At 43.8% G+C, this 23,929-nt stretch overlaps 1 long non-coding RNA gene across 1 annotated transcript in view; it reads right to left on the reverse strand.

Annotated features, from left to right (window-relative positions):
• LOC142491297 (uncharacterized) overlaps positions 1-23,929 on the reverse strand; it is a 51,970-nt gene that overhangs the window by 14,150 nt on the left and 13,891 nt on the right. The window contains exon 3 of the long non-coding RNA XR_012800364.1: positions 516-742. This is a non-coding gene — a long non-coding RNA (uncharacterized LOC142491297). The remainder of the gene's footprint in view (positions 1-515; positions 743-23,929) is intronic.

Genomic DNA, 23,929 nt, shown 5'->3' on the forward strand with positions numbered 1-23,929 from the left:
TGGAGATGTCTTATGGAGTGGCACCGTTTAGTAAATGTGGCCCCCAAATCAGTCCCTTCCCCGAACCATGCAGAACAAAAGGTTGGTTCATATCCCTATATAATGCTGACAGGATAGGAAGAATTTAAGGATTCTGACCCAAAGAGCTTACAATCTTATATTTAGAACCCTATTGAAAGTGCTGCCAAGATGAAGATGTCTGCCCTGTGAATGGAGCTGTGAACTCTTCTCCAGCTTGGGGAAGGCATCTTCACATCATATTAAATCGGGGTCATAGTTCCTGGTGGGCAGGGAGACAAAGTGACTAATGACATTGACCGCAGCCTCCGTTTAATATTCTCTGCAGAGATCTTCCCCGGGCTGGGTTAGAGATAAGAGACATGGGAGCTGATTGAGATCCAAAAGAAGGGATCTGAACTTCTGCCCTGCACAGTGAAGACTAAGTTCTCCTATTGCACATCACAGACCAGTGTATTGACCATAAGCGCGTTCTTTCTCCCTCAGTGTCTGCTCACATCTCAGGCAGATAGGGAAACTACTTTCTTCCGTACATCTTCTTTCCAACGTGTCTTTAAAGAACACATTGGGATCACCTGGGATTTGTCAGAGGAAGGGCGTGCTGTTCCACATCTGCTCATCTTTTTTTCATCCCCGTCTCGCAGCAGGGTTTTCAGTGTACCGGATGGCAGCTGACTCGGAAACAAGGAGACCCATCTTTTCTGTCTCTTGTCATCCCAACAGGCTACATAGGCAGAAAAAAAATTGGGATGTAAGCAGCGTTAGAATGGAGTCAGCGTCAGGACAGCTGCATGCCTGACCTTACCAAGCTGTCTCCCAGTGCGCCCCTGCTAGCAGATGGGAGGGTAGAGGAAAGCAAGAGGGAAGAGAGGAGATAAGAAAGTAAAGAGAATGACACAAGTGAATAAGTAGAAAGGTTATGGAAGGGGAAAAAGACATCAAAAGCCACTCTCCTACTTATTTTTATTATTAATATTAAGTAAATATGTTGCGCCAACATATTCCATAGTGCAGTACAATGCGGGAGGGAGGACAATAACATTGTATGACAAAAGAGTACATATATATTAAGACAAACTGAGACAAATGGACGGAGGTTTCTGCCTCTAGCTTCTACGTGAATAGGAGTTGCAATAAAATGAGAGCACTTAAGGATGTAACAACTGCTATATATATGTATGTCTTTATTTATATAGTGCCATTAATGTACATAGCGCTTCACAGCAGTAATACACATGACAATCATATAAACAACAAATAACTACAAATAACAGGTCATGGGAATAAGTGCTTCAGACATAAAAGTAACATTGTGGAAGAGGAGTCCCTGCTCCGAAGAGCTTACAATCTAGTTGTTAGGGAGAACGTACAGTAGGAGGGCATTCTGATAAGTGCGTCTGCAGGGGGCCAAGCTTTATGTATCGTGTATAGTATTAGTCATGGTGCTACACATATGCTTCTTTAAGCAAATGTGTCTTATGGTGTTTCTTAAAGGTGGATAGAGAGGGTGCTAGTCGGGTATTGAGGGGAAGGGAATTCCAGAGGTGTGGGGCAGTCAGTGAAAATGGTTTAAGGCGGGAGAGGGCTTTAGATACAAAGGGGGTAGAGAGAAGACATCCTTGAGCAGTAAGCAAGAGTCGGGATGGTGCATAGCGAGAAATTAGGGCTGAAATGTAAGGAGGGGCAGAAGAGTGTAAGTGAGGAGGATCATTTGTAACACTTGTTTTATCATTTAAAATGTACTCAATTGTTTCAGAGATTTATCCTGGAAGATTCTCTATAAACAGCCCAGTTAGTCAAATCACAAAATATACAATACATATTGCTCTCATTATACATTAGATGTAAATGTTCCTACTGTAACTAAGGAGAAAAAAGTCCGAAGACTTTTTAGAAAACTTTCCAAAAGCGTTTTCACGTTAACATCTGACTTACAGTTCTCCAAAACCGAAACATGCTGAACGGTTTCACAATAAACAGAATGGACAATTTAAGAGAACTGTATTTGGTCATTTTTAATTTGGGGATTCTCAGGTAGTGAAGGGGTTGAAAAAAATCAAGAGACCCAACATTTAGTTCTGCTGCCTGATACTGGAAACAACCGTTTCCCACTTTGAGCCATATTTAGTAAGTAGTGCTTAGTAACCACTTACAGTAGCAGTAGAAATGGGTGAATTGGGTGAATTCGCCCAAATCCGGTTTCCGGATTTTCTCGCAAAATCCATTTTGCGGTTTAAAATCCGCAAACGCATTTGGCCGGTTTTAATCCGCGCAGATTCATCAAAACCCGCCACTGGATACAAGCCGTTGATTGATTTGTAGAATACAATCCATTGGCGGATTCTTAAAAATCTGTCAACGGATTGCTGAATCCGCGGATTGGATCCTACAAATCCATCAATGGATTGCAGAATACGCAATCTTCATCTGAGCCACTGATTGAGCCACCTAGACTGAAGCAGGGAAATCCTGAAAACTTGTCCTGTTGGCGGCCCTTGAGGACTGGAGTTGCCCGCCCCTGAGCAACTTCTGGTTTAGTAATCCCATCCTGGCCTGTTAGACAATTTGCCGTAATTAGTTCTGAAGAAAGAGCTGACCTGTGTCTGGCTGCAGCCGTGGCTCAGTGAATAGTGGCCCCGATGCTGGAGAGCAGTGATAGTGAGTTTGAATCAGGGAAGCCTTGTTTATATCCCTGTGCACATGCCTTATGACTATGGACACCAAAAAATGACATGGTAAATGATATGTACAGCACTGCATACACAGTCAGTGCTATACAGGGGGGAGGAAAACAATAATTATTATAACACATTGTTGGCCTGAAGTTATGTATGCAGAAATATTACTGCTGCATACAGCCCCAACCAGCACTGAAGCATTAAGCCATAGCCATGTATCCCAGTATAATGGGGGTTGTTCTTAAAGATGAGTTAGTGCCAATCCGGTGGAAATTCATATTCAATTCTACCAATGTGTCTGTGTGGTAGTGGTGCCGGGTTGGCACTGTCACATTTTAAAGCAGCAAAACATGAAAATTCCTGTGTTTTTTTTTTCTAAATAAATCAGTTCTGTAGTATTAGATAATTCTGTCTGCATTTTTTTTAAAACTCCTAATGCAATTGTTAATGATTTTTTAATGATCATTCTTTGGTTGCAAGAGCAACCATTTGGAAAGTCATATCCACTTCTTCTTTTGAAACAGGCTCTTACACACCTTTTTGAGCTGTGCCCTCTGGCACCAAAGTATCACAAACAGTTTTGTTGCTGTGTTCCAAACAGCAGACTGTCTATTACTCTGAAAGCTGAAACAATAATGTGTTGAACTTAGTGATATAATGATAAACATCAGCTTCCGCATTTCGCAGATTTAGAAGACGAACATTTTGTTAGACACACCAACAGGATTTTTACAGATTTATAACAGGAGCACCAAATGATTGCCAGCTTAGGTAACAATGTAGAATTATATATTGGCACATTCTTTACATAAAAAAAGAAGAGAAAAAGAAGAAGAAAAAAGGGGAAGAAGTATGGCTGGTTTAATGAACGACGCTCTATGTTTTGGTGAATCCTGGAATTATTAACACACAAATGATTAACGGATGACCCCACATTGGAAGGGGGTGACCCATGTGAAGTCTTGCGCAAATGACGCATGCGTAAAAGTAGAAAGATGAAAATGAGGCTGAGACTCACAAACATGACAACATGTGAAAGCTAAAATGAAGAAGAGAAAGATAGTTGAATCTTCCATCTACAACATGTGATAAAATAAAAAAATGACACATGTACAGCTAAGGATCAGGGAGATTCCCTACTAAATAAGGACAGGTGGTCAATATTAACGCTGATGAGGATGAGTTGGGAAGGATGTACTGTAAGATGCAGGTTAGGTGTGTGAATCTGAAAGGGAATACAGCAGCGGTACAGTATAAACAGGTGGAAATATTCTGTATACGGGTGGAAAGAGTTTGGAATGTTGACACTGATAATGAAATCTTGAGTGACAGGAGGTCTAAAATAACAGGTCTTATGTTTCTGTGGGATGAAGAGGTGAGCTGGGTCTGGTGGAACAGGCAGTGGTGATGAGCGACAGGCAAATATTAATGGGACCATATTGCTTTTATGCATTTGACACCTGAGAAGTTGGATCACTATTGTGCATTCACTTCCTAAGTAATCAAGAGATGTCTGTGAAAATAAACTCTGTCTACAAAAATAAAAAGTAATAAAAGTGGAACAAAATTAGGATGGACGAGTGCTTCAGCCTCATGAAAATATAGGTTTCTGAGTGGACATGACACAGCTGATTGAAAAGGAGCACAAGCATGAAAATTCAAACGTAGCAGTAAAGAAGAATGAGGGACTTTAAATGAAGGACAGATAGAGACATGGACAGAGAGTGATGAGATTGTGACAGCTTTGAACAGCTTAATAAAGGTCACTTATGCCCTCCAGGCTTCCAGTCACACAGCAGCTAAAGTAGACTGTCAAGGCAGATAAACAAGGGGCGGTGGAATAAAATACAATTTACAGCAGGCTTGTCATCTGGCAGGAGAGGACGGATGAATTCTGTGTCCCTGAAAGGAAGCCGTGCACCGAGGAGATGTTAATGGCTAACAATGGGCAGGGATTAAATCCGATCAGCTCTCAGTGTACATTGTACGACTCTGGCCCGTTAGAAATTAAATGTCTGAGTTCACAGACCAAGGTGGATGGGACAAATCCATACTGATACACTGCAAGCCAAAGCTCGCTTCAAGCTGTGTGAGACATGGAAGCTGAACTCGCATGGATGCATTATAAATTCAGTTTTGTAGCTAATCGCCACGTACAAAGTTCTCAGGGAACTTCTGATGGAGAACCCGCACTGCCCCTGTTATTATTTTTAGACTGTGTTTGGAGGGTTAGTACTTTATATTCAACAGATGCTTAACCCTTTCACTGCCAAATATGCCAGCAACACATTGCTTTGCAGTACAAAGGCTCAATAAATGCAAAAAAAAAATATATATTGCTAGAAGCAAACACCTCCCTAAGGAATCTATCTACCTGTATTGTTTCTGTCACATGCAGTCAGACTTCGAAAACTCTGCATAATTGTACAGAAGTAACTAACCCAGTTGTGTCACACTTATCCTAACTGGTTTTGGCTGCCTTCAGAATAGCACACTGGTGTCAGGAGAACGAGACAATGCAAAGCTTGCTGGGCAATGGTATACTGTTAGTCCCCAAGAATCAGCCGGATCCTGCTACAAGTTATAACTAATCCTACTGTGGATGTAATATGGTCTCTCTCTAACCTCATTAAACACCCAAAAGATGACAATTTCCCAGTAATTAATCTAATGTTTGTTGTTACTGCAGAGTAGAAAGCACCGGGGTATGTCCAAAATGAACGCAGTTGATCTACTAGAACAGGGGTGGCCAAGTCCAGTCAAGGGCCTCCAACAGGCCAGGTATACGTGATATCCCTGCTTCAGCACAGACGGCTCAATCAGTGGCTCAGTCTTTGACTGAGCCACTGATTGAGCCACCTGTGATGAAGCAGATATATTCTTAAAACCTGACCTGTTGGTGGCCCTTGAGGACTGGATTTGGCCACCCATTGTACTGGGATCTTTGTTCCTTAGCTATGCCACAAGTCACCTGCCACCTGTATTGATTTACACCTGGGAGTCCTGGGGTCACCTCTGGCGTCTGATTCTAAGTTATATCTTTCTTGAGAAAAGTGGTCTTGGGAAAGCTGGCAGTGCTAAGATACATAAGTTTCGGGGAGGCAAGAAGAACTTCTTCTGCAGATATGCAATTCTATTTTTACTCCAAACATTACTTGTATCTTTATCTGTCATCTATTACACCCCCGCCATATCAATTCAAATGAATGCTGTGAACATGAACCCCTTCACTGCCACTGCCTGCCAGACATTTATGGTAGCGAGAAAGAGCGGCTTAGGGCTGAGACCCGCTGCGCCCGGTGGCGCGGGCGGCCGCGTGAGCGCAACACACTATTGCTGTTTAGCCTCACGATCCGGTCCCAGTCCCTCCTCATTGCCAACTGACTACGTACTGTGACGCGTCAGCCAGCAGGGGATACCAGAGAATTGTGTTCCCATGCGGCGACGCGTCACATGGTACGTGAGTCAGCCAATGGGGAGGAGGGGAGGGAAGGAGCTAGATGGGAGGCGCCTTGGGCGGGGAGAAGGGAAGGAGCTGCAGGTTAAAGTGTGTGTGTGTGTATGTGTGTGTGTGTGTATGTGTGTGTGTGTGTGTGTATGTATGTGTGTGTGTGTGTGTATGTATGTGTGTGTGGGGGGGTGGACGGCACCACGATAAGATCCCGCCCCCCTCCCACTCCCGCCCCCTCCCTCCCTCCCCGGCTCCCGGCTCCCTACAGACCGCGTGTCGCGGTCTGTGTCTGTCAGCGCCCCGCCTGTCTGCAGTGCGGGCGCGCTGACTGAGGGAGCGGGGCCTTAGCCTTGTAATATCGTGCGCGCTGGTGCATGTGCGGGCGCGCACACGGCGTTGCTCCTGCACGTGGCACAGGCATTTCGTTTGTAAAAGGTAAGCGGTGATGCGCGTGGCTAGTGGGCATGGGTATGACGTCACAGCGCTAGGCCGCGCTGTGATTGGTTCATAGCGCCACGTAGCACGGCGCGAAAATACAATTCTCTTGTACTTTCTCTGGTCTTCCGCGTCACTGCTTGCGGCCGTGCGCGTCTCGACTGTATCAACGTCAGCCTCCAACAGTCAATTATAATTGATGGACGTGCGCATGGTAGCGCAACAGCGCGCTCTATATTACAGGCCTAAGTGGAACAAGGACAATCAGTTCAATTCCCGGTGTCAGGTCCTTGTGACCTTGGGCAAAGTCACTGTATCTCCCTGTGCCTCAGGCACCAAAATCCTAGATTGAAGCTTATCTGTACACTGCCTGTACTGTGCACTATACTGTAATTGTGAAGTGCTAAGAGTCCTACTGGAAGAAAAGCACTATAATAAATAGTTATTATTAGAAGGACCACAGGTCAGCTTCTTGAGCAAATCATCTCCCAGAGGCGGATCTAGGATCTGTGGGGTGACAAATTGGAATGCAATCATGACATCATGTCTGTGAAATATATGAACAGTGCTGTGTACACCGTCATGCCTGTATAAAAATGAATATATGTACCGCAAGCTTAATTAACGTAAATATAAAAAGCCGACATCATTTCACATTGCAAGTTATGAATTTGATGCTTCCTGATTATATTGTGTCTCAGGATAAATAAATAAGAATAGAGCTACAAAGATGATTTATTTCAATGTTTTTCCAAAAAGCCTTTAATTTAAAATGCAAGGTGGCACTGACTATCTGCCTGATACCTACCTTATGCCTATCAACAAAAACCTCCACTGCATGATACCATGAGCACATAAAAAAGGGCAGCGGCCAGGGTTTATATTCTATAGTCTGTCTGGGTCTGGATCACACGCTCCATCAATGACATGATGAAAAAGGCCCCGCGGTGTGTTATTTTGGACTCGGGCTATGTTATCACGTTAGATATGTTATCGTTGTGTTATCACCGCTGCAACAGATATGACTGCTATCATTGGCATTTATGCCCCGCAACATGTTTGTCATCACCCTCGCTGTGAAGCTTCCACTTGATTTAAGGTCTTACCGGAGATAGATCAACCTCCAGCCCACGCAGACAGATGCACATACACAGACACACACACGAACATTCAGGTGAAGGCAGAGCCAGGAATTAAAATGACAAGAAACTCGCTCACAGATTTCTATCTGTAGTATTAGGGTGCAGTATACAGAGGCACTCCCAATGCCAATATGAGTTCAAAGAAAGAGAAAGCACCCAGGTGCAAAATAACAAATCAATGCCCCTATGTTCTAAGTAGAGACCTATAGTAGCTTAATGTAGGAAAAAGATGGAGGCACACAAGTAATTATACCAAATTGCTAAGGTTTACTGCAAAGTAGTAGGCAGAACTAATGTTACAGAGAAACAGCCGTGTGTCACGGGTGGCTTTTGTCTGAGGAAGGAGCTGTCCCACCGAAATATTACTTTAGTTCTGCCTAATGCTATGTACTAAACCTTAGCAATTTGGCAAAATTACTTGTGTGCCTCCATCTTTTTTCTACATTACAGATTTTGATGCAGCCCTACAAATTTAAAACACCACGAACATGTTAGCGTAAAGCAATGCTGAGCATCACACCACAGGCACACACATCTTCGTCAGCTTGGAGAGCAGAGACCCACAAATCATTATTAACTTAATTGTTAATTACAGCTCTTGACCCGTGCTGCTTACCCATAACCCCTAATCCCTTTCCCAGCCTTTATTCAGTATCACTACACTCTTAAAACTATTCAAATCTTCTTCTGCCAGAATAGTGCCCCCCAAAACAAACATTTTGTTTAGAAAATGGGTGTACATGTTTTTGGCTTCCACGGATAATTCCAAGTCCAAATCATTTCGCTGACTAGTGGGGGTGAGTTTATACAACAGCCTTCCATTGTAGAATGGTGGCTGGGCACACGTTCTAAATTTGTTTCAGAGTTTAATCATTGGAAGACGTTAGCAATCATTTCCGGCATCCGTCCATCTTCAGTTTCAGTTGAGTTTAATTCAAGCCAATTCCAATTGACACAGTGTTGTCTCTCCATTAGCTTGCTGCCTTCGCTTCATTATCTATGTGCAGGACACCGAATGGATCGTGTCCTCTATTTCCATAGAAAAGACAATACAACCCAGGGAGGGAGGAAAATGCAACAGGAGTTATTTGTACATTTCTCACAGCTGCAACACTTTTACGCCAGGTTTATCAGTGGAAAAACGTTCCACTAAGACTTGTTCTTTGAATATCTGGGGCATTTGTTGTACCCATGTTTGCTGCAGTTTTGAAACCAGGGAGAATTTCATAAATAAGGCCCAAGGCTGGGAAATATATATATATATATATATATATATATATATATATATATATATATATAGCTAAAACCTGCTATCGAAATCAAAAGATGCTTAGTATATTAAAACTCATTCAAAATGGCATTAAAAGTTGAATTTTAAAATAAAAAAAGGTAATAAATCTAATACTACAGAACATATTATTATTATTTTTTTTTAACAAACACATAAGCTATTGCTTGGATTTGCTCCCTTAAGGCAGATAGCTGCACTATCACTGTATGTGTTAAGATTAAGGATCCCCTAATGACAGCAACATAGTTTGGTAATAAGTTGCTTTGCTTCAGAATTTATGTGGAACTCAAGAGCAAGAGTACAATGCCTTGTGCCAATGGCATCAACAAAAACCCACTGAATTTATAGAGCTTTCATTCCCCCGTCATGTTTAGCTTAGATGTATTCATTCCCTAGTGAAGACAATCTGTTATTTCCCCGTAACACGCAGCAAAATACCTCACGCAATAGAAATCTCACAAGTTTGCTAAACATTTCCCAGCCCCGGATTTTTTTTTTTTCCCTGCAATCAAACAGCCGATGTCTGTGCTAATCACATAAGGTTGATGAAGCTTCACTAAATATCAGACACAGCATCAAAATAATTCATCACGCTCAGTAAGGAAATAGAAGTCCACTCCCCATTAGCATATTTTTGTCATCAGCCTTTGCTGTGTTCTCTCTCCGCTCTTCATCACCCGCACAGAATGTGTCATTGATTTTAATACAATCATTTCTGATGTCCTGGTGAAGCGCACATAGAAGAATAAGAAGTCTACTCCCCTTACTTGCAATTTGACTACGGAATGACTTCATCCATCGTGAGCACGCATTTAGGGCGTGGATTTTGGGTAGTGTTTTAAGGCCTCGTTCAGGGTGCCAGCTGCAGGAGTTGGAGGAAGGGCGGGAGGGCGGCAGTGCGGCAGTTTGCTGGGTGATCTGTGTTTATCCCCCAGCAGACTTTTCAGCGTTGAGGAGGGGGCGGGGTTACACACGGCAGGTTAAGTATCGAGGTTGCAGTCATGAAATCATTCTCAAGAATGATTTCATTGGCTGCCGAGGTCCCTGTGACGCTGCTGCAGCTCCAAAAAACGTTTTTTTCGTTTAGTGAAACTGTAGCCAGCTTCAACTCCTGGCTTCGGAGACAGGGCAGCTGCTACCCTGACAACCAGTATTCAAATTGAATACTTTGTGTCCCACGGCAGCACACACGGCAGCACGCCCTCCCTCCGAAGCCTGCACCCTGAACGAGGCCTAAGGCTGGCTCGGGGCGCAGCTGGGGGGCAGAGTTCTACACACGTGGGAGAGCCTGTTTGAAATCCCAACGCGCCCTCTCCTTGTGAATTTGGACAAGCCGCGCCCTGTGTCTTGGGAACCTACTGTAAAATTAAATGATAAGATCTTTAGGGGCAGAAACATATATTATGAGACATCTGGGCTGCTCCAAATAAATGTTTTGGTTGATACTTAGCAATTTTATTCTGCGCTAACACTATTGCCAGTCTTTTTAGGGACGATATTGACAAACTTTTAATTGATTTTGGGGCGCACAGAAATATTTTTTTTTTTAGTACATCCCATTGATATTTGTGCGCCAAGCGCAATCCCTTTTTGTGAGCCAAAGCAGATGAATTTTTTTTTTAAATTTATGCAAATTTGAGCTTAGAGCAATTGAAATTAAGTTTGATCCGGGCCAATTTTGTGCCAAAAAAAGCCACTCCACAAGATTTATAAAAGGAAAATGATAGTATTGGGGGTTATTTATCATCATATATTGGCTGAAAAACTGATGTATTAAAGCAGCAATGCTACATTCCCCCGTTTTCTTTATTTCTTATTTGTATATGTCAACCATGTGACAATGTATAATTCTATATTATTACCTAAACTCACAATCATTTGGTGCTCCTGTAATAAATCTGTAAAAACCCTGATTGTGTGCCTAACAATGGCTGCACCAGTCAGTGTAACTCAGCAGCTACTATGTATCCTTATATTGCTAAGGTAACATTATCTATTGTTACAGTTTGCAGCTCAAACTGCTGGGAATATTGGCAGCAAATTATCTCAAGCAGGAAAGTGTTGCAAGGATTTTGCACTGCTGGGGAGGTGGGCTGAAACCTGCTATAGAACGCAAAGGATGATTTTAAACTAATTAAAAATGGTATTAAGAGGGGAACAATAATTTAAAAAAATACAGCATTATCTAATAATACAGAACTGATAAATAAACTACATGTCCCATTTCACGTTTTGCTGCTTTAAGGAAAAAACATTCCAGTTGCAACTTAACTTTTTTTTCCTGTTTAGTAAATCTGGTACAGGGATTCTGCGTGGCTGTTACCCTGGTTCTGCGTGGCTGTTACCATGGTTCTACGTGGCTGTTACCCTGGTTCTGCATGGCTGTTACCCTGGTTCTGCGTGGCTGTTACCCTGGTTCTGCGTGGCTGTTACCCTGGTTCTGCGTGGCTGTTACCCTGGTTCTGCGTGGCTCATACCCTGGTTCTGCGTGGCTCATACCCTGGTTCTGCGTGGCTCATACCCTGGTTCTGCGTGGCTGTTACCCTGGTTCTGCGTGGCTGTTACCCTGGTTCTGCGTGGCTGTTACCCTGGTTCTGTGTGGCTGTTACCCTGGTTCTGCGTGGCTTTTACCCTGGTTCTGCGTGGCTCATACCCTGGTTCTGCGTGGCTGTTACCCTGGTTCTGCGTGGCTGTTACCCTGGTTCTGCGTGGCTGTTACCCTGGTTCTGCGTGGCTGTTACCCTGGTTCTGCGTGGCTGTTACCCTGGTTCTGCGTGGCTGTTACCCTGGTTCTGCGCGGCTGTTACCCTGGTTCTGCGTGGCTGTTACCCTGGTTCTGCGTGGCTTTTACCCTGGTTCTGCGTGGCTGTTACCCTGGTTCTGCGTGGCTGTTACCCTGGTTCTGCGTGGCTGTTACCCTGGTTCTGCGTGGCTGTTACCCTGGTTCTGCGTGGCTGTTACCCTGTTTCTGCGTGGCTGTTACCCTGGTTCTGCGTGGCTCATACCCTGGTTCTGCGTGGCTCATACCCTGGTTCTGCGTGGCTGTTACCCTGGTTCTGCATGGCTGTTACACTGGTTCTGCATGGCTGTTACCCTGGTTCTGCGTGGCTGTTACCCTGGTTCTGCATGGCTGTTACCCTGGTTCTATATAGCTCTTACCCTGGTTCTGCGTGGCTGTTACCCTGGTTCTGCGTGGCTCTTACCCTGGTTCTGTATAGCTCTTACCCTGGTTCTGCGTGGCTGTTACACTGGTTCTACGTGGCTGTTACCCTGGTTCTGCGTGGCTGTTACACTGGTTCTGCGTGGCTGTTACACTGGTTCTGCGTGGCTGTTACCCTGGTTCTGCGTGGCTGTTACACTGGTTCTGCGTGGCTGTTACACTGGTTCTGCGTGGCTGTTACCCTGGTTCTGCGTGGCTGTTACACTGGTTCTGCGTGGCTGTTACACTGGTTCTGCATGGCTGTTACCCTGGTTCTACGTGGCTGTTACACTGGTTCTGCGTGGCTGTTACACTGTTTATGTGTGGCTGTTACACTGGTTATGCGTGGCTCTTTCCCTGGTTCTGCATGGCTGTTACACTGGTTCTGCGTGGATGTTACACTGGTTCTGCGTGGCTCTTACCCTGGTTCTGCGTGGCTCTTTCCCTGGTTCTGCATGGCTGTTACACTGGTTCTGCGTGGATGTTACACTGGTTCTGCGTGGCTCTTACCCTGGTTCTGCGTGGCTCTTACCCTGGTTCTGCATGGCTGTTACACTGGTTCTGCATGGCTGTTACACTGGTTCTGCGTGGTTCATACCCTGGTTCTGCATGGCTGTTACCCTGGTTCTGCGTGGCTGTTACCCTGGTTCTGCGTGGATGTTACCCTGGTTCTGCGTGGCTCTTACCCTGGTTCTGCATGGCTCTTACCCTGGTTCTGCATGGCTGTTACACTGGTTCTGCGTGGTTCATACCCTGGTTCTGCATGGCTGTTACCCTGGTTCTGCGTGGCTGTTACCCTGGTTCTGCGTGGCTGTTACCCTGGTTCTGCGTGGCTGTTACCCTGGTTCTGCATGGCTGTTACACTGGTTCTGCATGGCTGTTACCCTGGTTCTGCGTGGCTCTTACCCTGGTTCTGCATAGCTCTTACCCTGGTTCTGTGTGGCTCTTACCGTGGTTCTGCGTGGCTGTTACCCTGGTTCTGCATAGCTCTTACCCTGGTTCTGCATGGCTCTTACCGTGGTTCTGCGTGGCTGTTACCCTGGTTCTGCATGGCTCTTACCCTGGTTCTGCGTGGCTCTTACCCTAGTTCTGCGTGGCTCTTACCGTGGTACTGCATGGCTCTTACCATGGTTCTGCGTGGCTGTTACCCTGGTTCTGCGTGGCTGTTACACTGGTTCTGCAGCTGGGAATCTTTGATAAACCCCCCACCCCCATGTTTTTTTCCCTTTGATTAATCTAGTACAGTTGTTTTCCAAAACTTCTTTGACTACTTCTTCATGGAAAGTGTAGTGAATCCATGGAATAACCTCCCAGCAGAGGTGGTAGAGGTCCTGTGATATACCCATACCTATCCTATACAGTATATAAAATAAAGCAAAGGATCAATAGAGGTCTTCTTACTAAAGTCTCCCGACTGCAAAATTAGGGGGAAACCAGCACAATAGCACAGTATTGAAAAAAGAAAAGGAATCACTTTGAAAGCAATGGTATTTCTTGTACCTAATTAATCGGGCGTCGTTTTTTGCAGTGGATTTGCCCCGGTTTTGTAGTTAGGACACATTAGTAAATAACCCTGTATGTTCCCATATGGGACCGCCATCGCTTTTAATGGGGTTCCTTTTCCTTGGTAAATCTGGTCCATTTGTCTGCTCCACTTTTGCTCTCATTTTGTAACCGGGAGTCTTTTCTACGATGTTCTGTGCGTTGCTATGTCACTGCCTATGGATGTGTGTATCAGCGCAGATAAAAGGGTGGTTAGACGCATTGCTCTGGTTTTGGAGCAGAGCTGCAGCGTAGGTTAGACGTACACCACTTCAGATATGGAGAATTGTGTGGGAAAAAGAAAAGGGAATAAGAATGGAGCCAAGAGACGCAGACTGTGATACATCTCATTATAATCTGTTTCCCATGCAACTCTACCCCAACTTCTCCTACTGACTCTCCCTAAGGTGCATGCTGGGGCAGAGACGCAGAATGTGATACATCTCATTTTAATCTGTGCCCCATGTAACTCCTCCCCAACTCCTCCTAGTGACTCTCCCCAAGGTGCAAGCTGGGGCAGAGACACAGAATGTGACACATCTCATTATAATCTGTGCACCATGTAACTCCTCCCCAACTCCTCCTACTAACACTCCCTGAGGTGCATGCTGGGGTAGAGACGCAGAATGTGATACATCTCACTATAATCTGTGCACCACGTAACTCCTCCCCATCTCTTCTTACTGACACTCACTAAGGCCGTGATTATAGTGCCTGCTGCAGGGCGCATGCGTGACCGCGTGACATCACTTGCGCAGTGTTATTTTACCCCATAAGGTTTGAGGATGACAGTACATAGACAGTTATATGTCATTGTCCCAGGGCTAACCAAATCATTAAAGGACATAATAATAAGTGTGGGTTGCCGGTATTTTCAGTTTTAGCCTCACCTTTAATGGAGTTGTAGCAATTCTCTTCTACAGGTGCATACACAATGTCCTGCTCGCAACACAAAATCAGTGCACACTTACTCACAAAGTTGCTTTATGCGAACTTTATTAAAGTGTTATACATCTATACATTCATATATACATCTATACATCTATACATTCATATATACATCTATACATTCATATATACATATATACATCTATACATTCATGGGGGAGATGTATCAATGTAAAGAAAATGCAAATAGAAGTTTGTTTTAACGCATTGCTTCATTTGTGCAAATTCATGCGTCAAATGTAAGGAATTGTTTCTTACATCTGACGCAAATTGTTAGGCAGAAAAGTTTACGCCGCCTCAGACTTGGCGGATTTTTTTTTGACAAGATGTAAAAGTGCTGCAGGGAGACGCTGAGTTTAAAACATCTCATTATAATCTGGGCGGCATTTAACTCCTGCTGTTGTCACTCCTCAAATCGCAAGGTGACACAGACGGGACAAAGACCTGCGTCAGTTTGGCCTTGATCACCCCCATGTGTATTAAGGCAAATGTGGGGCAATTATAGAGCAAAACAATTGCTCTAAATGTATCAAATAGCACATTCCACTGGAAGCCTTGGGAAATATGTATCAAGGTTAAAGTAATTCTGGGGCCTAAAAAATGGCACCAAATGTATCAAAGAAAAATGAATAGGATTGTTTGTTTGATACATGTGAAGCAATGTTTTGACCCAGTATTGCCCCACTTTTGCCTTGATGCTTTGGGGCTACGTACAGTATCAAGACCAAAGTGGTGCAATTCTGGGGCAAAATAAATATCAACAGATGTAGCAAAGAAAACATGCTACTGATTACTGTGCAATGGGATTTTATCTTTGGGGCATAGGGTGAACATTTATTGCCCCAGAATTGCTCTACTTTTGCCTCAATACATATACCCCATTCACCCAAAGATGGTTTGTTTCTTGGTGCAATTTCTTGCCCTATATCATCAGTGATCAACTCCAGTCCTCAAGACCCCCTAACAGGTCGGCTTTTAAAGACATTCCAGCTTCAGTACAGGTGGCCCAAACAGTGGCTCAGTCAATTGAGCCACCTGTGCTGAAGTAGGGACAGATTGAGTCACCTGTGTTGAAGCAGGGACTGATTGAGCCAACTGTGCTGAAGCTGGGATAGCCTTGAAGGCTGACCTTTTGAAGGGTCTTGACAACTGGAGTTGAGCACCCTTGCCCCAGATTAGCAGTTTTGCCCTGATACATAGGAGGGTGATCTGTTATCGTGAAGAAAGTACAAATACAAGTGTGTTGTGATGGAAGGTACCTTATGGCTGAAGACCACTTGGCAAATGTGACTGTAAAAGTAGCCAAGAAGGATAATGACATTAAAAACGATTTATTTATTTTTGTAATAATGTTGCAGCCTCTTAGCATAAGTTTTACTGCAATTGGAGCTTGGGGCATAAAAGACCATTATTAGTCAATACTGTAACAGTCACAACAATCCTCAACAATAACTTGAATGTGTACAGTATTACCAAATAGCAACCTTATATGTGTCTGTAATTGCTACAAGTCTCAATTGAATGCCTGTGTACGTCTAGGTTTCATTGTCTTAAATACCCCTCTTTGTACCATCCCTGTGGTCTCTTCAACCTTTGGATATCTCCGGATAGATTTGTTATTTCTTTATGACCTTGGGACTTGCCTAACCAATGTTGTAGCTGATTGCATTATCTTCTTGTTACTTTGCTATTCAGAGATCTAATTTACATCGCCGTTCTTGACAAGATCGTGAGGTTATCATTACAGAACACTGTGAATGCTTATTATGGGAAATCTGAAAGCATCCTACACTACCGTATGGGAGACGCGCAAGAAATGTGTTAAGAAAGGCATGATTGCGACACCAGCACTAGGCGAAATGCATTGCTTGGAAGGGTCACATCCCAAAAAACATTGGGGACACACCATGGTCTTGAAAAATACAGTACTCCTTTCTTATTGCTTGCAAATACAGTACTTAGTAATCATTTACTACACATTTAGTTAGGAAATAAAAAAAAACATTATATAGCTCAAAAAACTGTGACTTTCTATGAGAAAAATGTAATCGTCTCCAAGAAAAAATGAGTGTTGCAGGAATATGGATTCACTTTAAAAAAAAAATGATTACACGTGTAAAACAGGGGGTCTCTGGAGCTGAACCCAATTAATATCAGCTATGGGGACCCCCTTTTTGCAGAAATACTTACCTCCGTAGTGGTGCTGGTATCCCTTCAGAGAAACTGTGTTCCTTAATCTTATGGCGGCGTTTAAATGTCCCGCGTCCCGCGGGCCAATAGGAAGCTGTGACGTCATCTGGTGCGGCTTCCTATTGGCCCACGTGACCTGGACCTTTAAACTCTGCAGAGTTTAAAGGGGGCTGTGGGAGAGCCTCTGTGTGTGGGGAAGTGCTCGGCTGGGGCGGGTCTTGTGTACTATGGCTGGTACATAGAAGACCTGATCATGGTCTGGGATGGGGTTCGAGAGGAACTATCAACTTTTTTTCTTTTTTTGTCTCTAGAGAAAAAAAAAGTATTATGAACAGAGTTCCTCAATCATCATTATTACTAGCAAATGCCTTTCATTTTATTTATACCAACTTTGATATATTTTTGACATGCTATTGGGTGGGACTTTCTCCAAATCTTACTCTATTTAACCATACCAGTAAACGGGAATACAAAATCATATTAACTATGTGGGGATACTTAGTATGGCACCTTATCACATACTGTACACTGTGCTGTAAGGAGCCTTGCGGCTCAACACCACATAATAGGTATGGCCCATCCGTGTGACCCGGAGTCAGATGGAAATGATTTGGTTTACTGCCCTCTGAATGTCCTCCTGTTCTCTCTGTGCTTGATACAGATCCGGGTTGTACCCGGAACGTTGCCTTAGGCTGCGTCCATAGAGGGGGGAGCAGTTCGGAGCCGCACTGACGCTGAGGCTCGCCTGCTGAATTCTGTGCAATTTCATGCACATGCAGGCGAGACAGCGTGCGCGATCGGGAGACGGGGGGAGGCAGAGGGAGGCGGGGCAGTGACGTCGCTGGGCCAATCGCCCGCGACCCACCGACGTCAACGTCACGGCACCGTGACGTTGATGCTGCTTCGCGCTGATTGGGTGTTTTAAGCCGACAGCACTCTGAAAAACAGCTTGGCTGTCGGCTGAAAAATCCAACTCCTCAGCACGCCTGCGGACGCTCGCATGAGCCCCCTCTAAAGACATCCTCATTGAGGATGCAGGGGCTCAGCACGGAGCGTCCGCACGGCTCAACGCGGCTTGTCCTTCTATGGACGTGGCCTAAGTCAGCTTGCTCTTCAATAAATAAAAAGATCATGCAGTTTTTTAACCTGCATTTGCTGTCCTTCCCTGTGGTGCTGAAGCACATCTCATGTCATCTTGTTCTCTTCCTGTAGAGCAGGGGTTCTCAACTCCAGCCCTCAAGGGCCTCCAACAAGTCAGGTTTTGAGGATATCCCTGCTTCAGCACAGGTGGCTCAATCAGAGGCTCAGTCTTTGACTGAGCCTCTGATTGAGCCACCTGTGCTGAAGCAGGGATATCCTAAACACCTGACCTGTTGGGGGGTTTTGAGGAGCTGGAGTTGAGATCACCTGACATTGAACAACACAACTTTGTTTTTTTAAATACATGCTTTTAATTAGATACAAGCAACACCAACAACAAGCTCATCAACCTCCCGACGCTGTGAGAGTTTTTTTTTTTTACATATACAGTGTGTATTTAGTTTATATTTGGTTGCACTGCTGTTTTTAAAGCGGCTCTCCGCAGGACGGGAAAGCAAAGCATTGATTTGCATTGTGCTCGAGCCCCCCTCAGAAGTGATGGGATTAGGAACACAATGGGAGAAAGTGTTTACTTTGCACTAGTTCAGCTAAGAACAGCCTGCTTCCTCCATTGGGCTTGTTTTGTGCGTGTTTATTGAAGGCATCACTTTGTTTTGCCGTTCTTTTGGCAGTAATGGGCGACACCTGTGGCAGGGTGGGTGTTCGTGAAAGGAATCTGCAATTTACAGACACAGAGGAACCAACTCTTAAGTTATTGTTTGTGTTGCTTAATTCAAAGTGAAAATGATTAAAATGATGGCATGTAATTTTCAAACCTATTTAGAAAATATAACACAGCGTCAAGTAAACATGCGATGTAAATATCCGTCACTGTAAATAGTAACACAGTGATTTTAACTAAAAAATGAATTTTAGGAGCTGTGTATCAAACAGCATTAACGCAAGCTGCCAGTCATTTCATATTCTGCCCCTTAATATTTGTTTCATATGTAAGGGACTTTCATGAAAGCTTAACAGATGTTATTACCCTGTTAACGTTGGTTAACGCAAGAAATAATGCAGAAAATATCACATGCGTTAAAGAGAACTCACTTGTTCTCAATGGCGCCGCTTTATTTCCTGCAATAAATAGCGTTAACGCATCACATTGCATTAACTGGTGCAATAATGTCTGCAATATCTGTACGTTCATTAGTAGGCAGTGTTGAGGTAAATTCTGACTTGGCAGATACCCAAACACCTATTGCCTAAAAAGTTGAGTTAAAAGAACACTAAAACTGATACACAGCACCAGCATACAGTACAGATATCAAGTCACTCCATCAATAAATACTCCTATTGCTTCACATCCACAATGCAAGCAGGCACAGTGATTCCTTCCCTACCCCAAGTCACAGGGAAATAAAGTGACACCGGTCACATGGAGAACTCACACAGGAATTTGAATTGACTTTAACCCTAACAGTTCTTACTAATCCTTCAGCATTCTATGTAGCCACTAACCATATTGGCTTCTACGGGTTTGATACATCAAGTCAAAAGTGATGCAATTCTGGAGAAAATCATTGCTTCAGGTGTATCAACGAAAAAAAAATCACATTGACGTTAAAGTGTTTTTTTTCTTTGATACATTTGGTGCAGTTTGTTGGCAGAGAATTGCATAACTTTGGCTTTCATACATATGTGATTTTGTATCAGTGCAGAGAAGTGTGTTTTGACAGACTTCGGATATGGCATTTTATTTTTTAGGGCAAATAGAAGGGAAAGAAGAATGGCGGATAGAGATGCAGAATTTGATATATCAGATTAAAATCTGTGCCGCATGTAACTCTTCCCCAACTCCTCCTGCTGAATCTCCCCAATGGTGCAAGCTGGGGCAGAGACGCGAATGTGATACATCTCATTATAGTCTGTGCACCATGTAACTCCCTCCAACACCTCCTAGTGACTCTCCCCAAGGTGCAAGGTGGGGCAGAGACACAGAATATTGTACATGTCATAATAATCTGTGCACCATGATACTCCCCCCAACTCTCCTACTAACACCTCCCATGGGGCAAGCTGGGGCAGAGACGCAGAATGTGATACATCTCATTATAATCTGTGCACCATGTAACTCCCCCCCAAACTCCTCCTACTGACTCTCCCCAAGGTGCAAGCTGGGGCAGACAGGGTAAATTTGGAGCAAACTACTTTGAAACATAGGGGCTGAATGAAAGTGTCCGGTTTTGTGCCAAAATTGCCTTGATACTTAATAATTGACATTAAAAGATACATATCCTATATAGTTGTTTTATCATCATTTGAAGGGAATGCTAAACCATAGAACAGAAATTCATGCTGCTTAGCTTTTTGGGGGGTATGTTTGCATTACTTTATGGGCTTCAGTGGGGACTCAACCACGTTACTTCTGGCTCCGGGGACCCACTTGTTGCTGGTAGACTGAATGTTGAATTTCCCAGGGAAGAAACAATATGGCTGCTGCGACCAGCCTTGCCACTGCTGGCCAATAGAAAGCTACAGCGTCATGATGGCCAAAGACAAGATAAACTGCAGTGTCTTTATGTTTTCATAAAATTAGGGCAATGTATTGGAATAGCAGAATACTGATACAGAACGGAAACTGCAAAGAGTGGGGTTTTACATACTGTATAAAACAATTCATATAAATATGCAGAAACACAAACTCACTGGGACACAGCTATGTGTAAGAGATAGATTTTGTTTTCACATTTAGTGGGCTCAACTTAGTATAGTATAACTATAAATCAGCAAGTTAATTGAATGCCACACCCCATAAGTGAGGGACAGCCCTGAGAAATGTTGAGTCCTATAGCACATGGGTGTGCAAACTGGGGGGTGCGAGATTGTCTGGGGGGGGGGCGTGGCAGTTACGGAGGCCCCCCGCTCTTCTCCGAGGCATTTAACTTAAATTCCGGGGATCGCCTCTGTAACCCTTTTCCCTTACCTTGTCTCCGGCGACCCATCGCCATGTCAATGCGTCATCAAATGACGCCGTGGGGGTCACGTGACGTCTCATTGCCATGGCAACATGATGTCACATGACGCAACTGTGTCAATTGATGCTGGAGTCAAGGAAGATGGGGGGCGCAAGCATGGGGGAGAGCAGGCAGGGGGGCGCAGACTGAAAAGTTTGCGCACCCCTGGCGTAGCAGAACGATCTGATTCTTGCATGCAGACGTAGTAAGACTTTCTGTTTTCGGCATCGTGACAAGGTGCGAGATTACAGACGTGTGCACAATGTGTTCACCGCGGCTCGGCCGTGTGCCGGCCACAGTCAGCCAGCAGAATTATCTGCGGTGTTATTTATGTCATTGCAATTCGGTTTGCTGGCAGATGGCGCACTGAATACCTTTGCCTACGCCCGCTCATGCGCTATCTCAACGACACGACACACGTCTTTCTATACAATATAATGTCCAATGTAACAATGTCACCAGAAGTGCAGTGAACAGCACGAGAACTTATATTTCTAGACAATATACAATGTAACAATGTCACTAGAAAAGTCTAGAAACCCTTCATTATTAAGATGGCATCCAGGTGACTAGGCTGCCCCACAGAGCCCATCGGGACCCCACTGAGCACCCCAACACCGACAAATCGGGAGTTCCCACGAAACAAACAAGTAAAAGTCTCCGGCGCCCGAGACAGTGTTGGAGCTGTGGGGGGTGGAGGGGGGGTTCCATGCTCCTGAATGGGACCACCGCTGCGTTATCCCCTTGGTGCTGTGACCAGCGCAGGTGTGACTGCGGCCCCAAAGAAATGAAGCTTTGCTGCCTCTGTGTTTAGATGATTCCATGTTAACGTTTCAGCCGGTTTCCATATGCACGGAACGGCAAGAAGTACGTTTCCTGTAATCACTGCCCATGAAGTCTGCAAATCAGAACAAACATTTTGAGCATTGAAGACTTTAGAATATATCACAAATGTTCCCATTTCCATAACAAAAAAACATTTCATGTTTAATTAAAAAGTTGGTCTACATATTAAATCGTGTTCCTTAGCAACGGAGGTCGTGCTAATTATTTTTTATTACACTAATGTTATTTAACAAGTATTTAAAATTGATTTATTATATGCTAATCTTCAACAGTTTCTTCTGGGGCTGGCTGGAGCCAGAAGTACTAATATTTCACTTTCTGCAGTTAAATGACAACATGTTGTTAATATATTTAAAAGCTTAAATTATAGGATATTTTCAGTAAATGAATTGACTTAATCAAATGAAAATATGTTGAAACAAAATAGTGTTAATCACAACTAAATTACCATTCTATGATATGTAGATTATGCCGGGGGGGGGGGGGGGGGACTAACTTCTCCACCAATAGTCCATAACTGATTATTTAACCCCATTGGGGGTACAGTACATAATTAAAACAGCAGCTGTGATCCCACCATTAACTTCTTGCTGATTGAGGGGCTAGCAATGACATGCATTTTTTTGGTTTGCTTGTTAAACATACTTAGTACAGTATTAGACTTTGTGCAATAATTATTTCAGATACTCATTGATTATAGATACCCTACACGTTATACCAAGACTCCCGAAGTCCAGCACTTAAGACCAACCAACAGGCAAGGTTTTCAAAGCAGCACATACTGTACTGTACCTATGCAACACATACTGTACTGTACCTATGCAACACATACTGTACTGTACCTATGCAATACATACTGTACTGTACCTATGCAACACATACTGTACTGTACCTATGCAACACATAGTGTACTATACCTATGCAACACATAGTGTACTATACCTATGCAACACATTCTGTACTGTACCTATGCAACACATACTGTACTGTACCTATGCAACACATACTGTACTGTACCTATGCAACACATACTGTACTGTACCTATGCAACACATTCTGTACTGTACCTATGCAACACATACTGTACTATACCTATGCAACACATACTGTACTATACCTATGCAACACATTCTGTACTGTACCTATGCAACACATACTGTACTATACCTATGCAACACATACTGTACTATACCTATGCAACACATACTGTACTATACCTATGCAACACATACTGTACTATACCTATGCAACACATACTGTACTATACCTATGCAACACATTCTGTACTGTACCTATGCAACACATACTGTACTGTACCTATACAACACATACTGTACTGTACCTATGCAACACATACTGTACTGTACCTATGCAACACATACTGTACTGTACCTATGCAACACATACTGTACTGTACCTATGCAACACATACTGTACTGTACCTATGCAACTTAACTTAATGATAATTAGAGTTTGGTTTATTGGATGCCAGACGTTCTCAACTCCAGCCCTCAAGCCCGCTAACAGGTCAGGTTTTGAGGATATCCCAGCTTCAGCACAGGTGGCTCAATTAGTGGCTTGTGGTGTTCATTCAGTCACGGATCACAGTGGTGCCCCAACCTTAAAAGTCCTCTACATCCCTGACACGTTTCACGACATGCTACAAGTTCGGCAGCTGACATTAGTGGGAAAGGGAGGTCATTGCACATGTTGGATGTTTATTGGAAAGAGACTCTGCTGTAATTTAAGGCTAAATGAGCTGTATGTATATATATATATATATATATATATATATATATATATATAAACACACACACAGAGAGAGAGAGAGAGAGAGAGAGAGAGAGAGAGAGAGAGAGAGAGAGAGAGAGAGAGAGAGAGAGAGAGAGAGAGAGAGAGAGAGAGAGAGAGAGAGAGAGAGAGAGAGAGAGATAGAGAGAGATATGTATCAGTATCGTGTTAGCCGAGCGTTAATAATCAAAAATGAATAGACAATTCCGTCTGTGGCTAACGAAATGCTTTCGAGGGCTTTCGACAGTGTATCTCGAAAGCTCGCACAAATAAAAGCATTTGATTAGCCACAGACGGT

This window comes from Ascaphus truei, chromosome 3 (assembly GCF_040206685.1).
Source record: "Ascaphus truei isolate aAscTru1 chromosome 3, aAscTru1.hap1, whole genome shotgun sequence".
Taxonomy (NCBI): domain Eukaryota; kingdom Metazoa; phylum Chordata; class Amphibia; order Anura; family Ascaphidae; genus Ascaphus; species Ascaphus truei.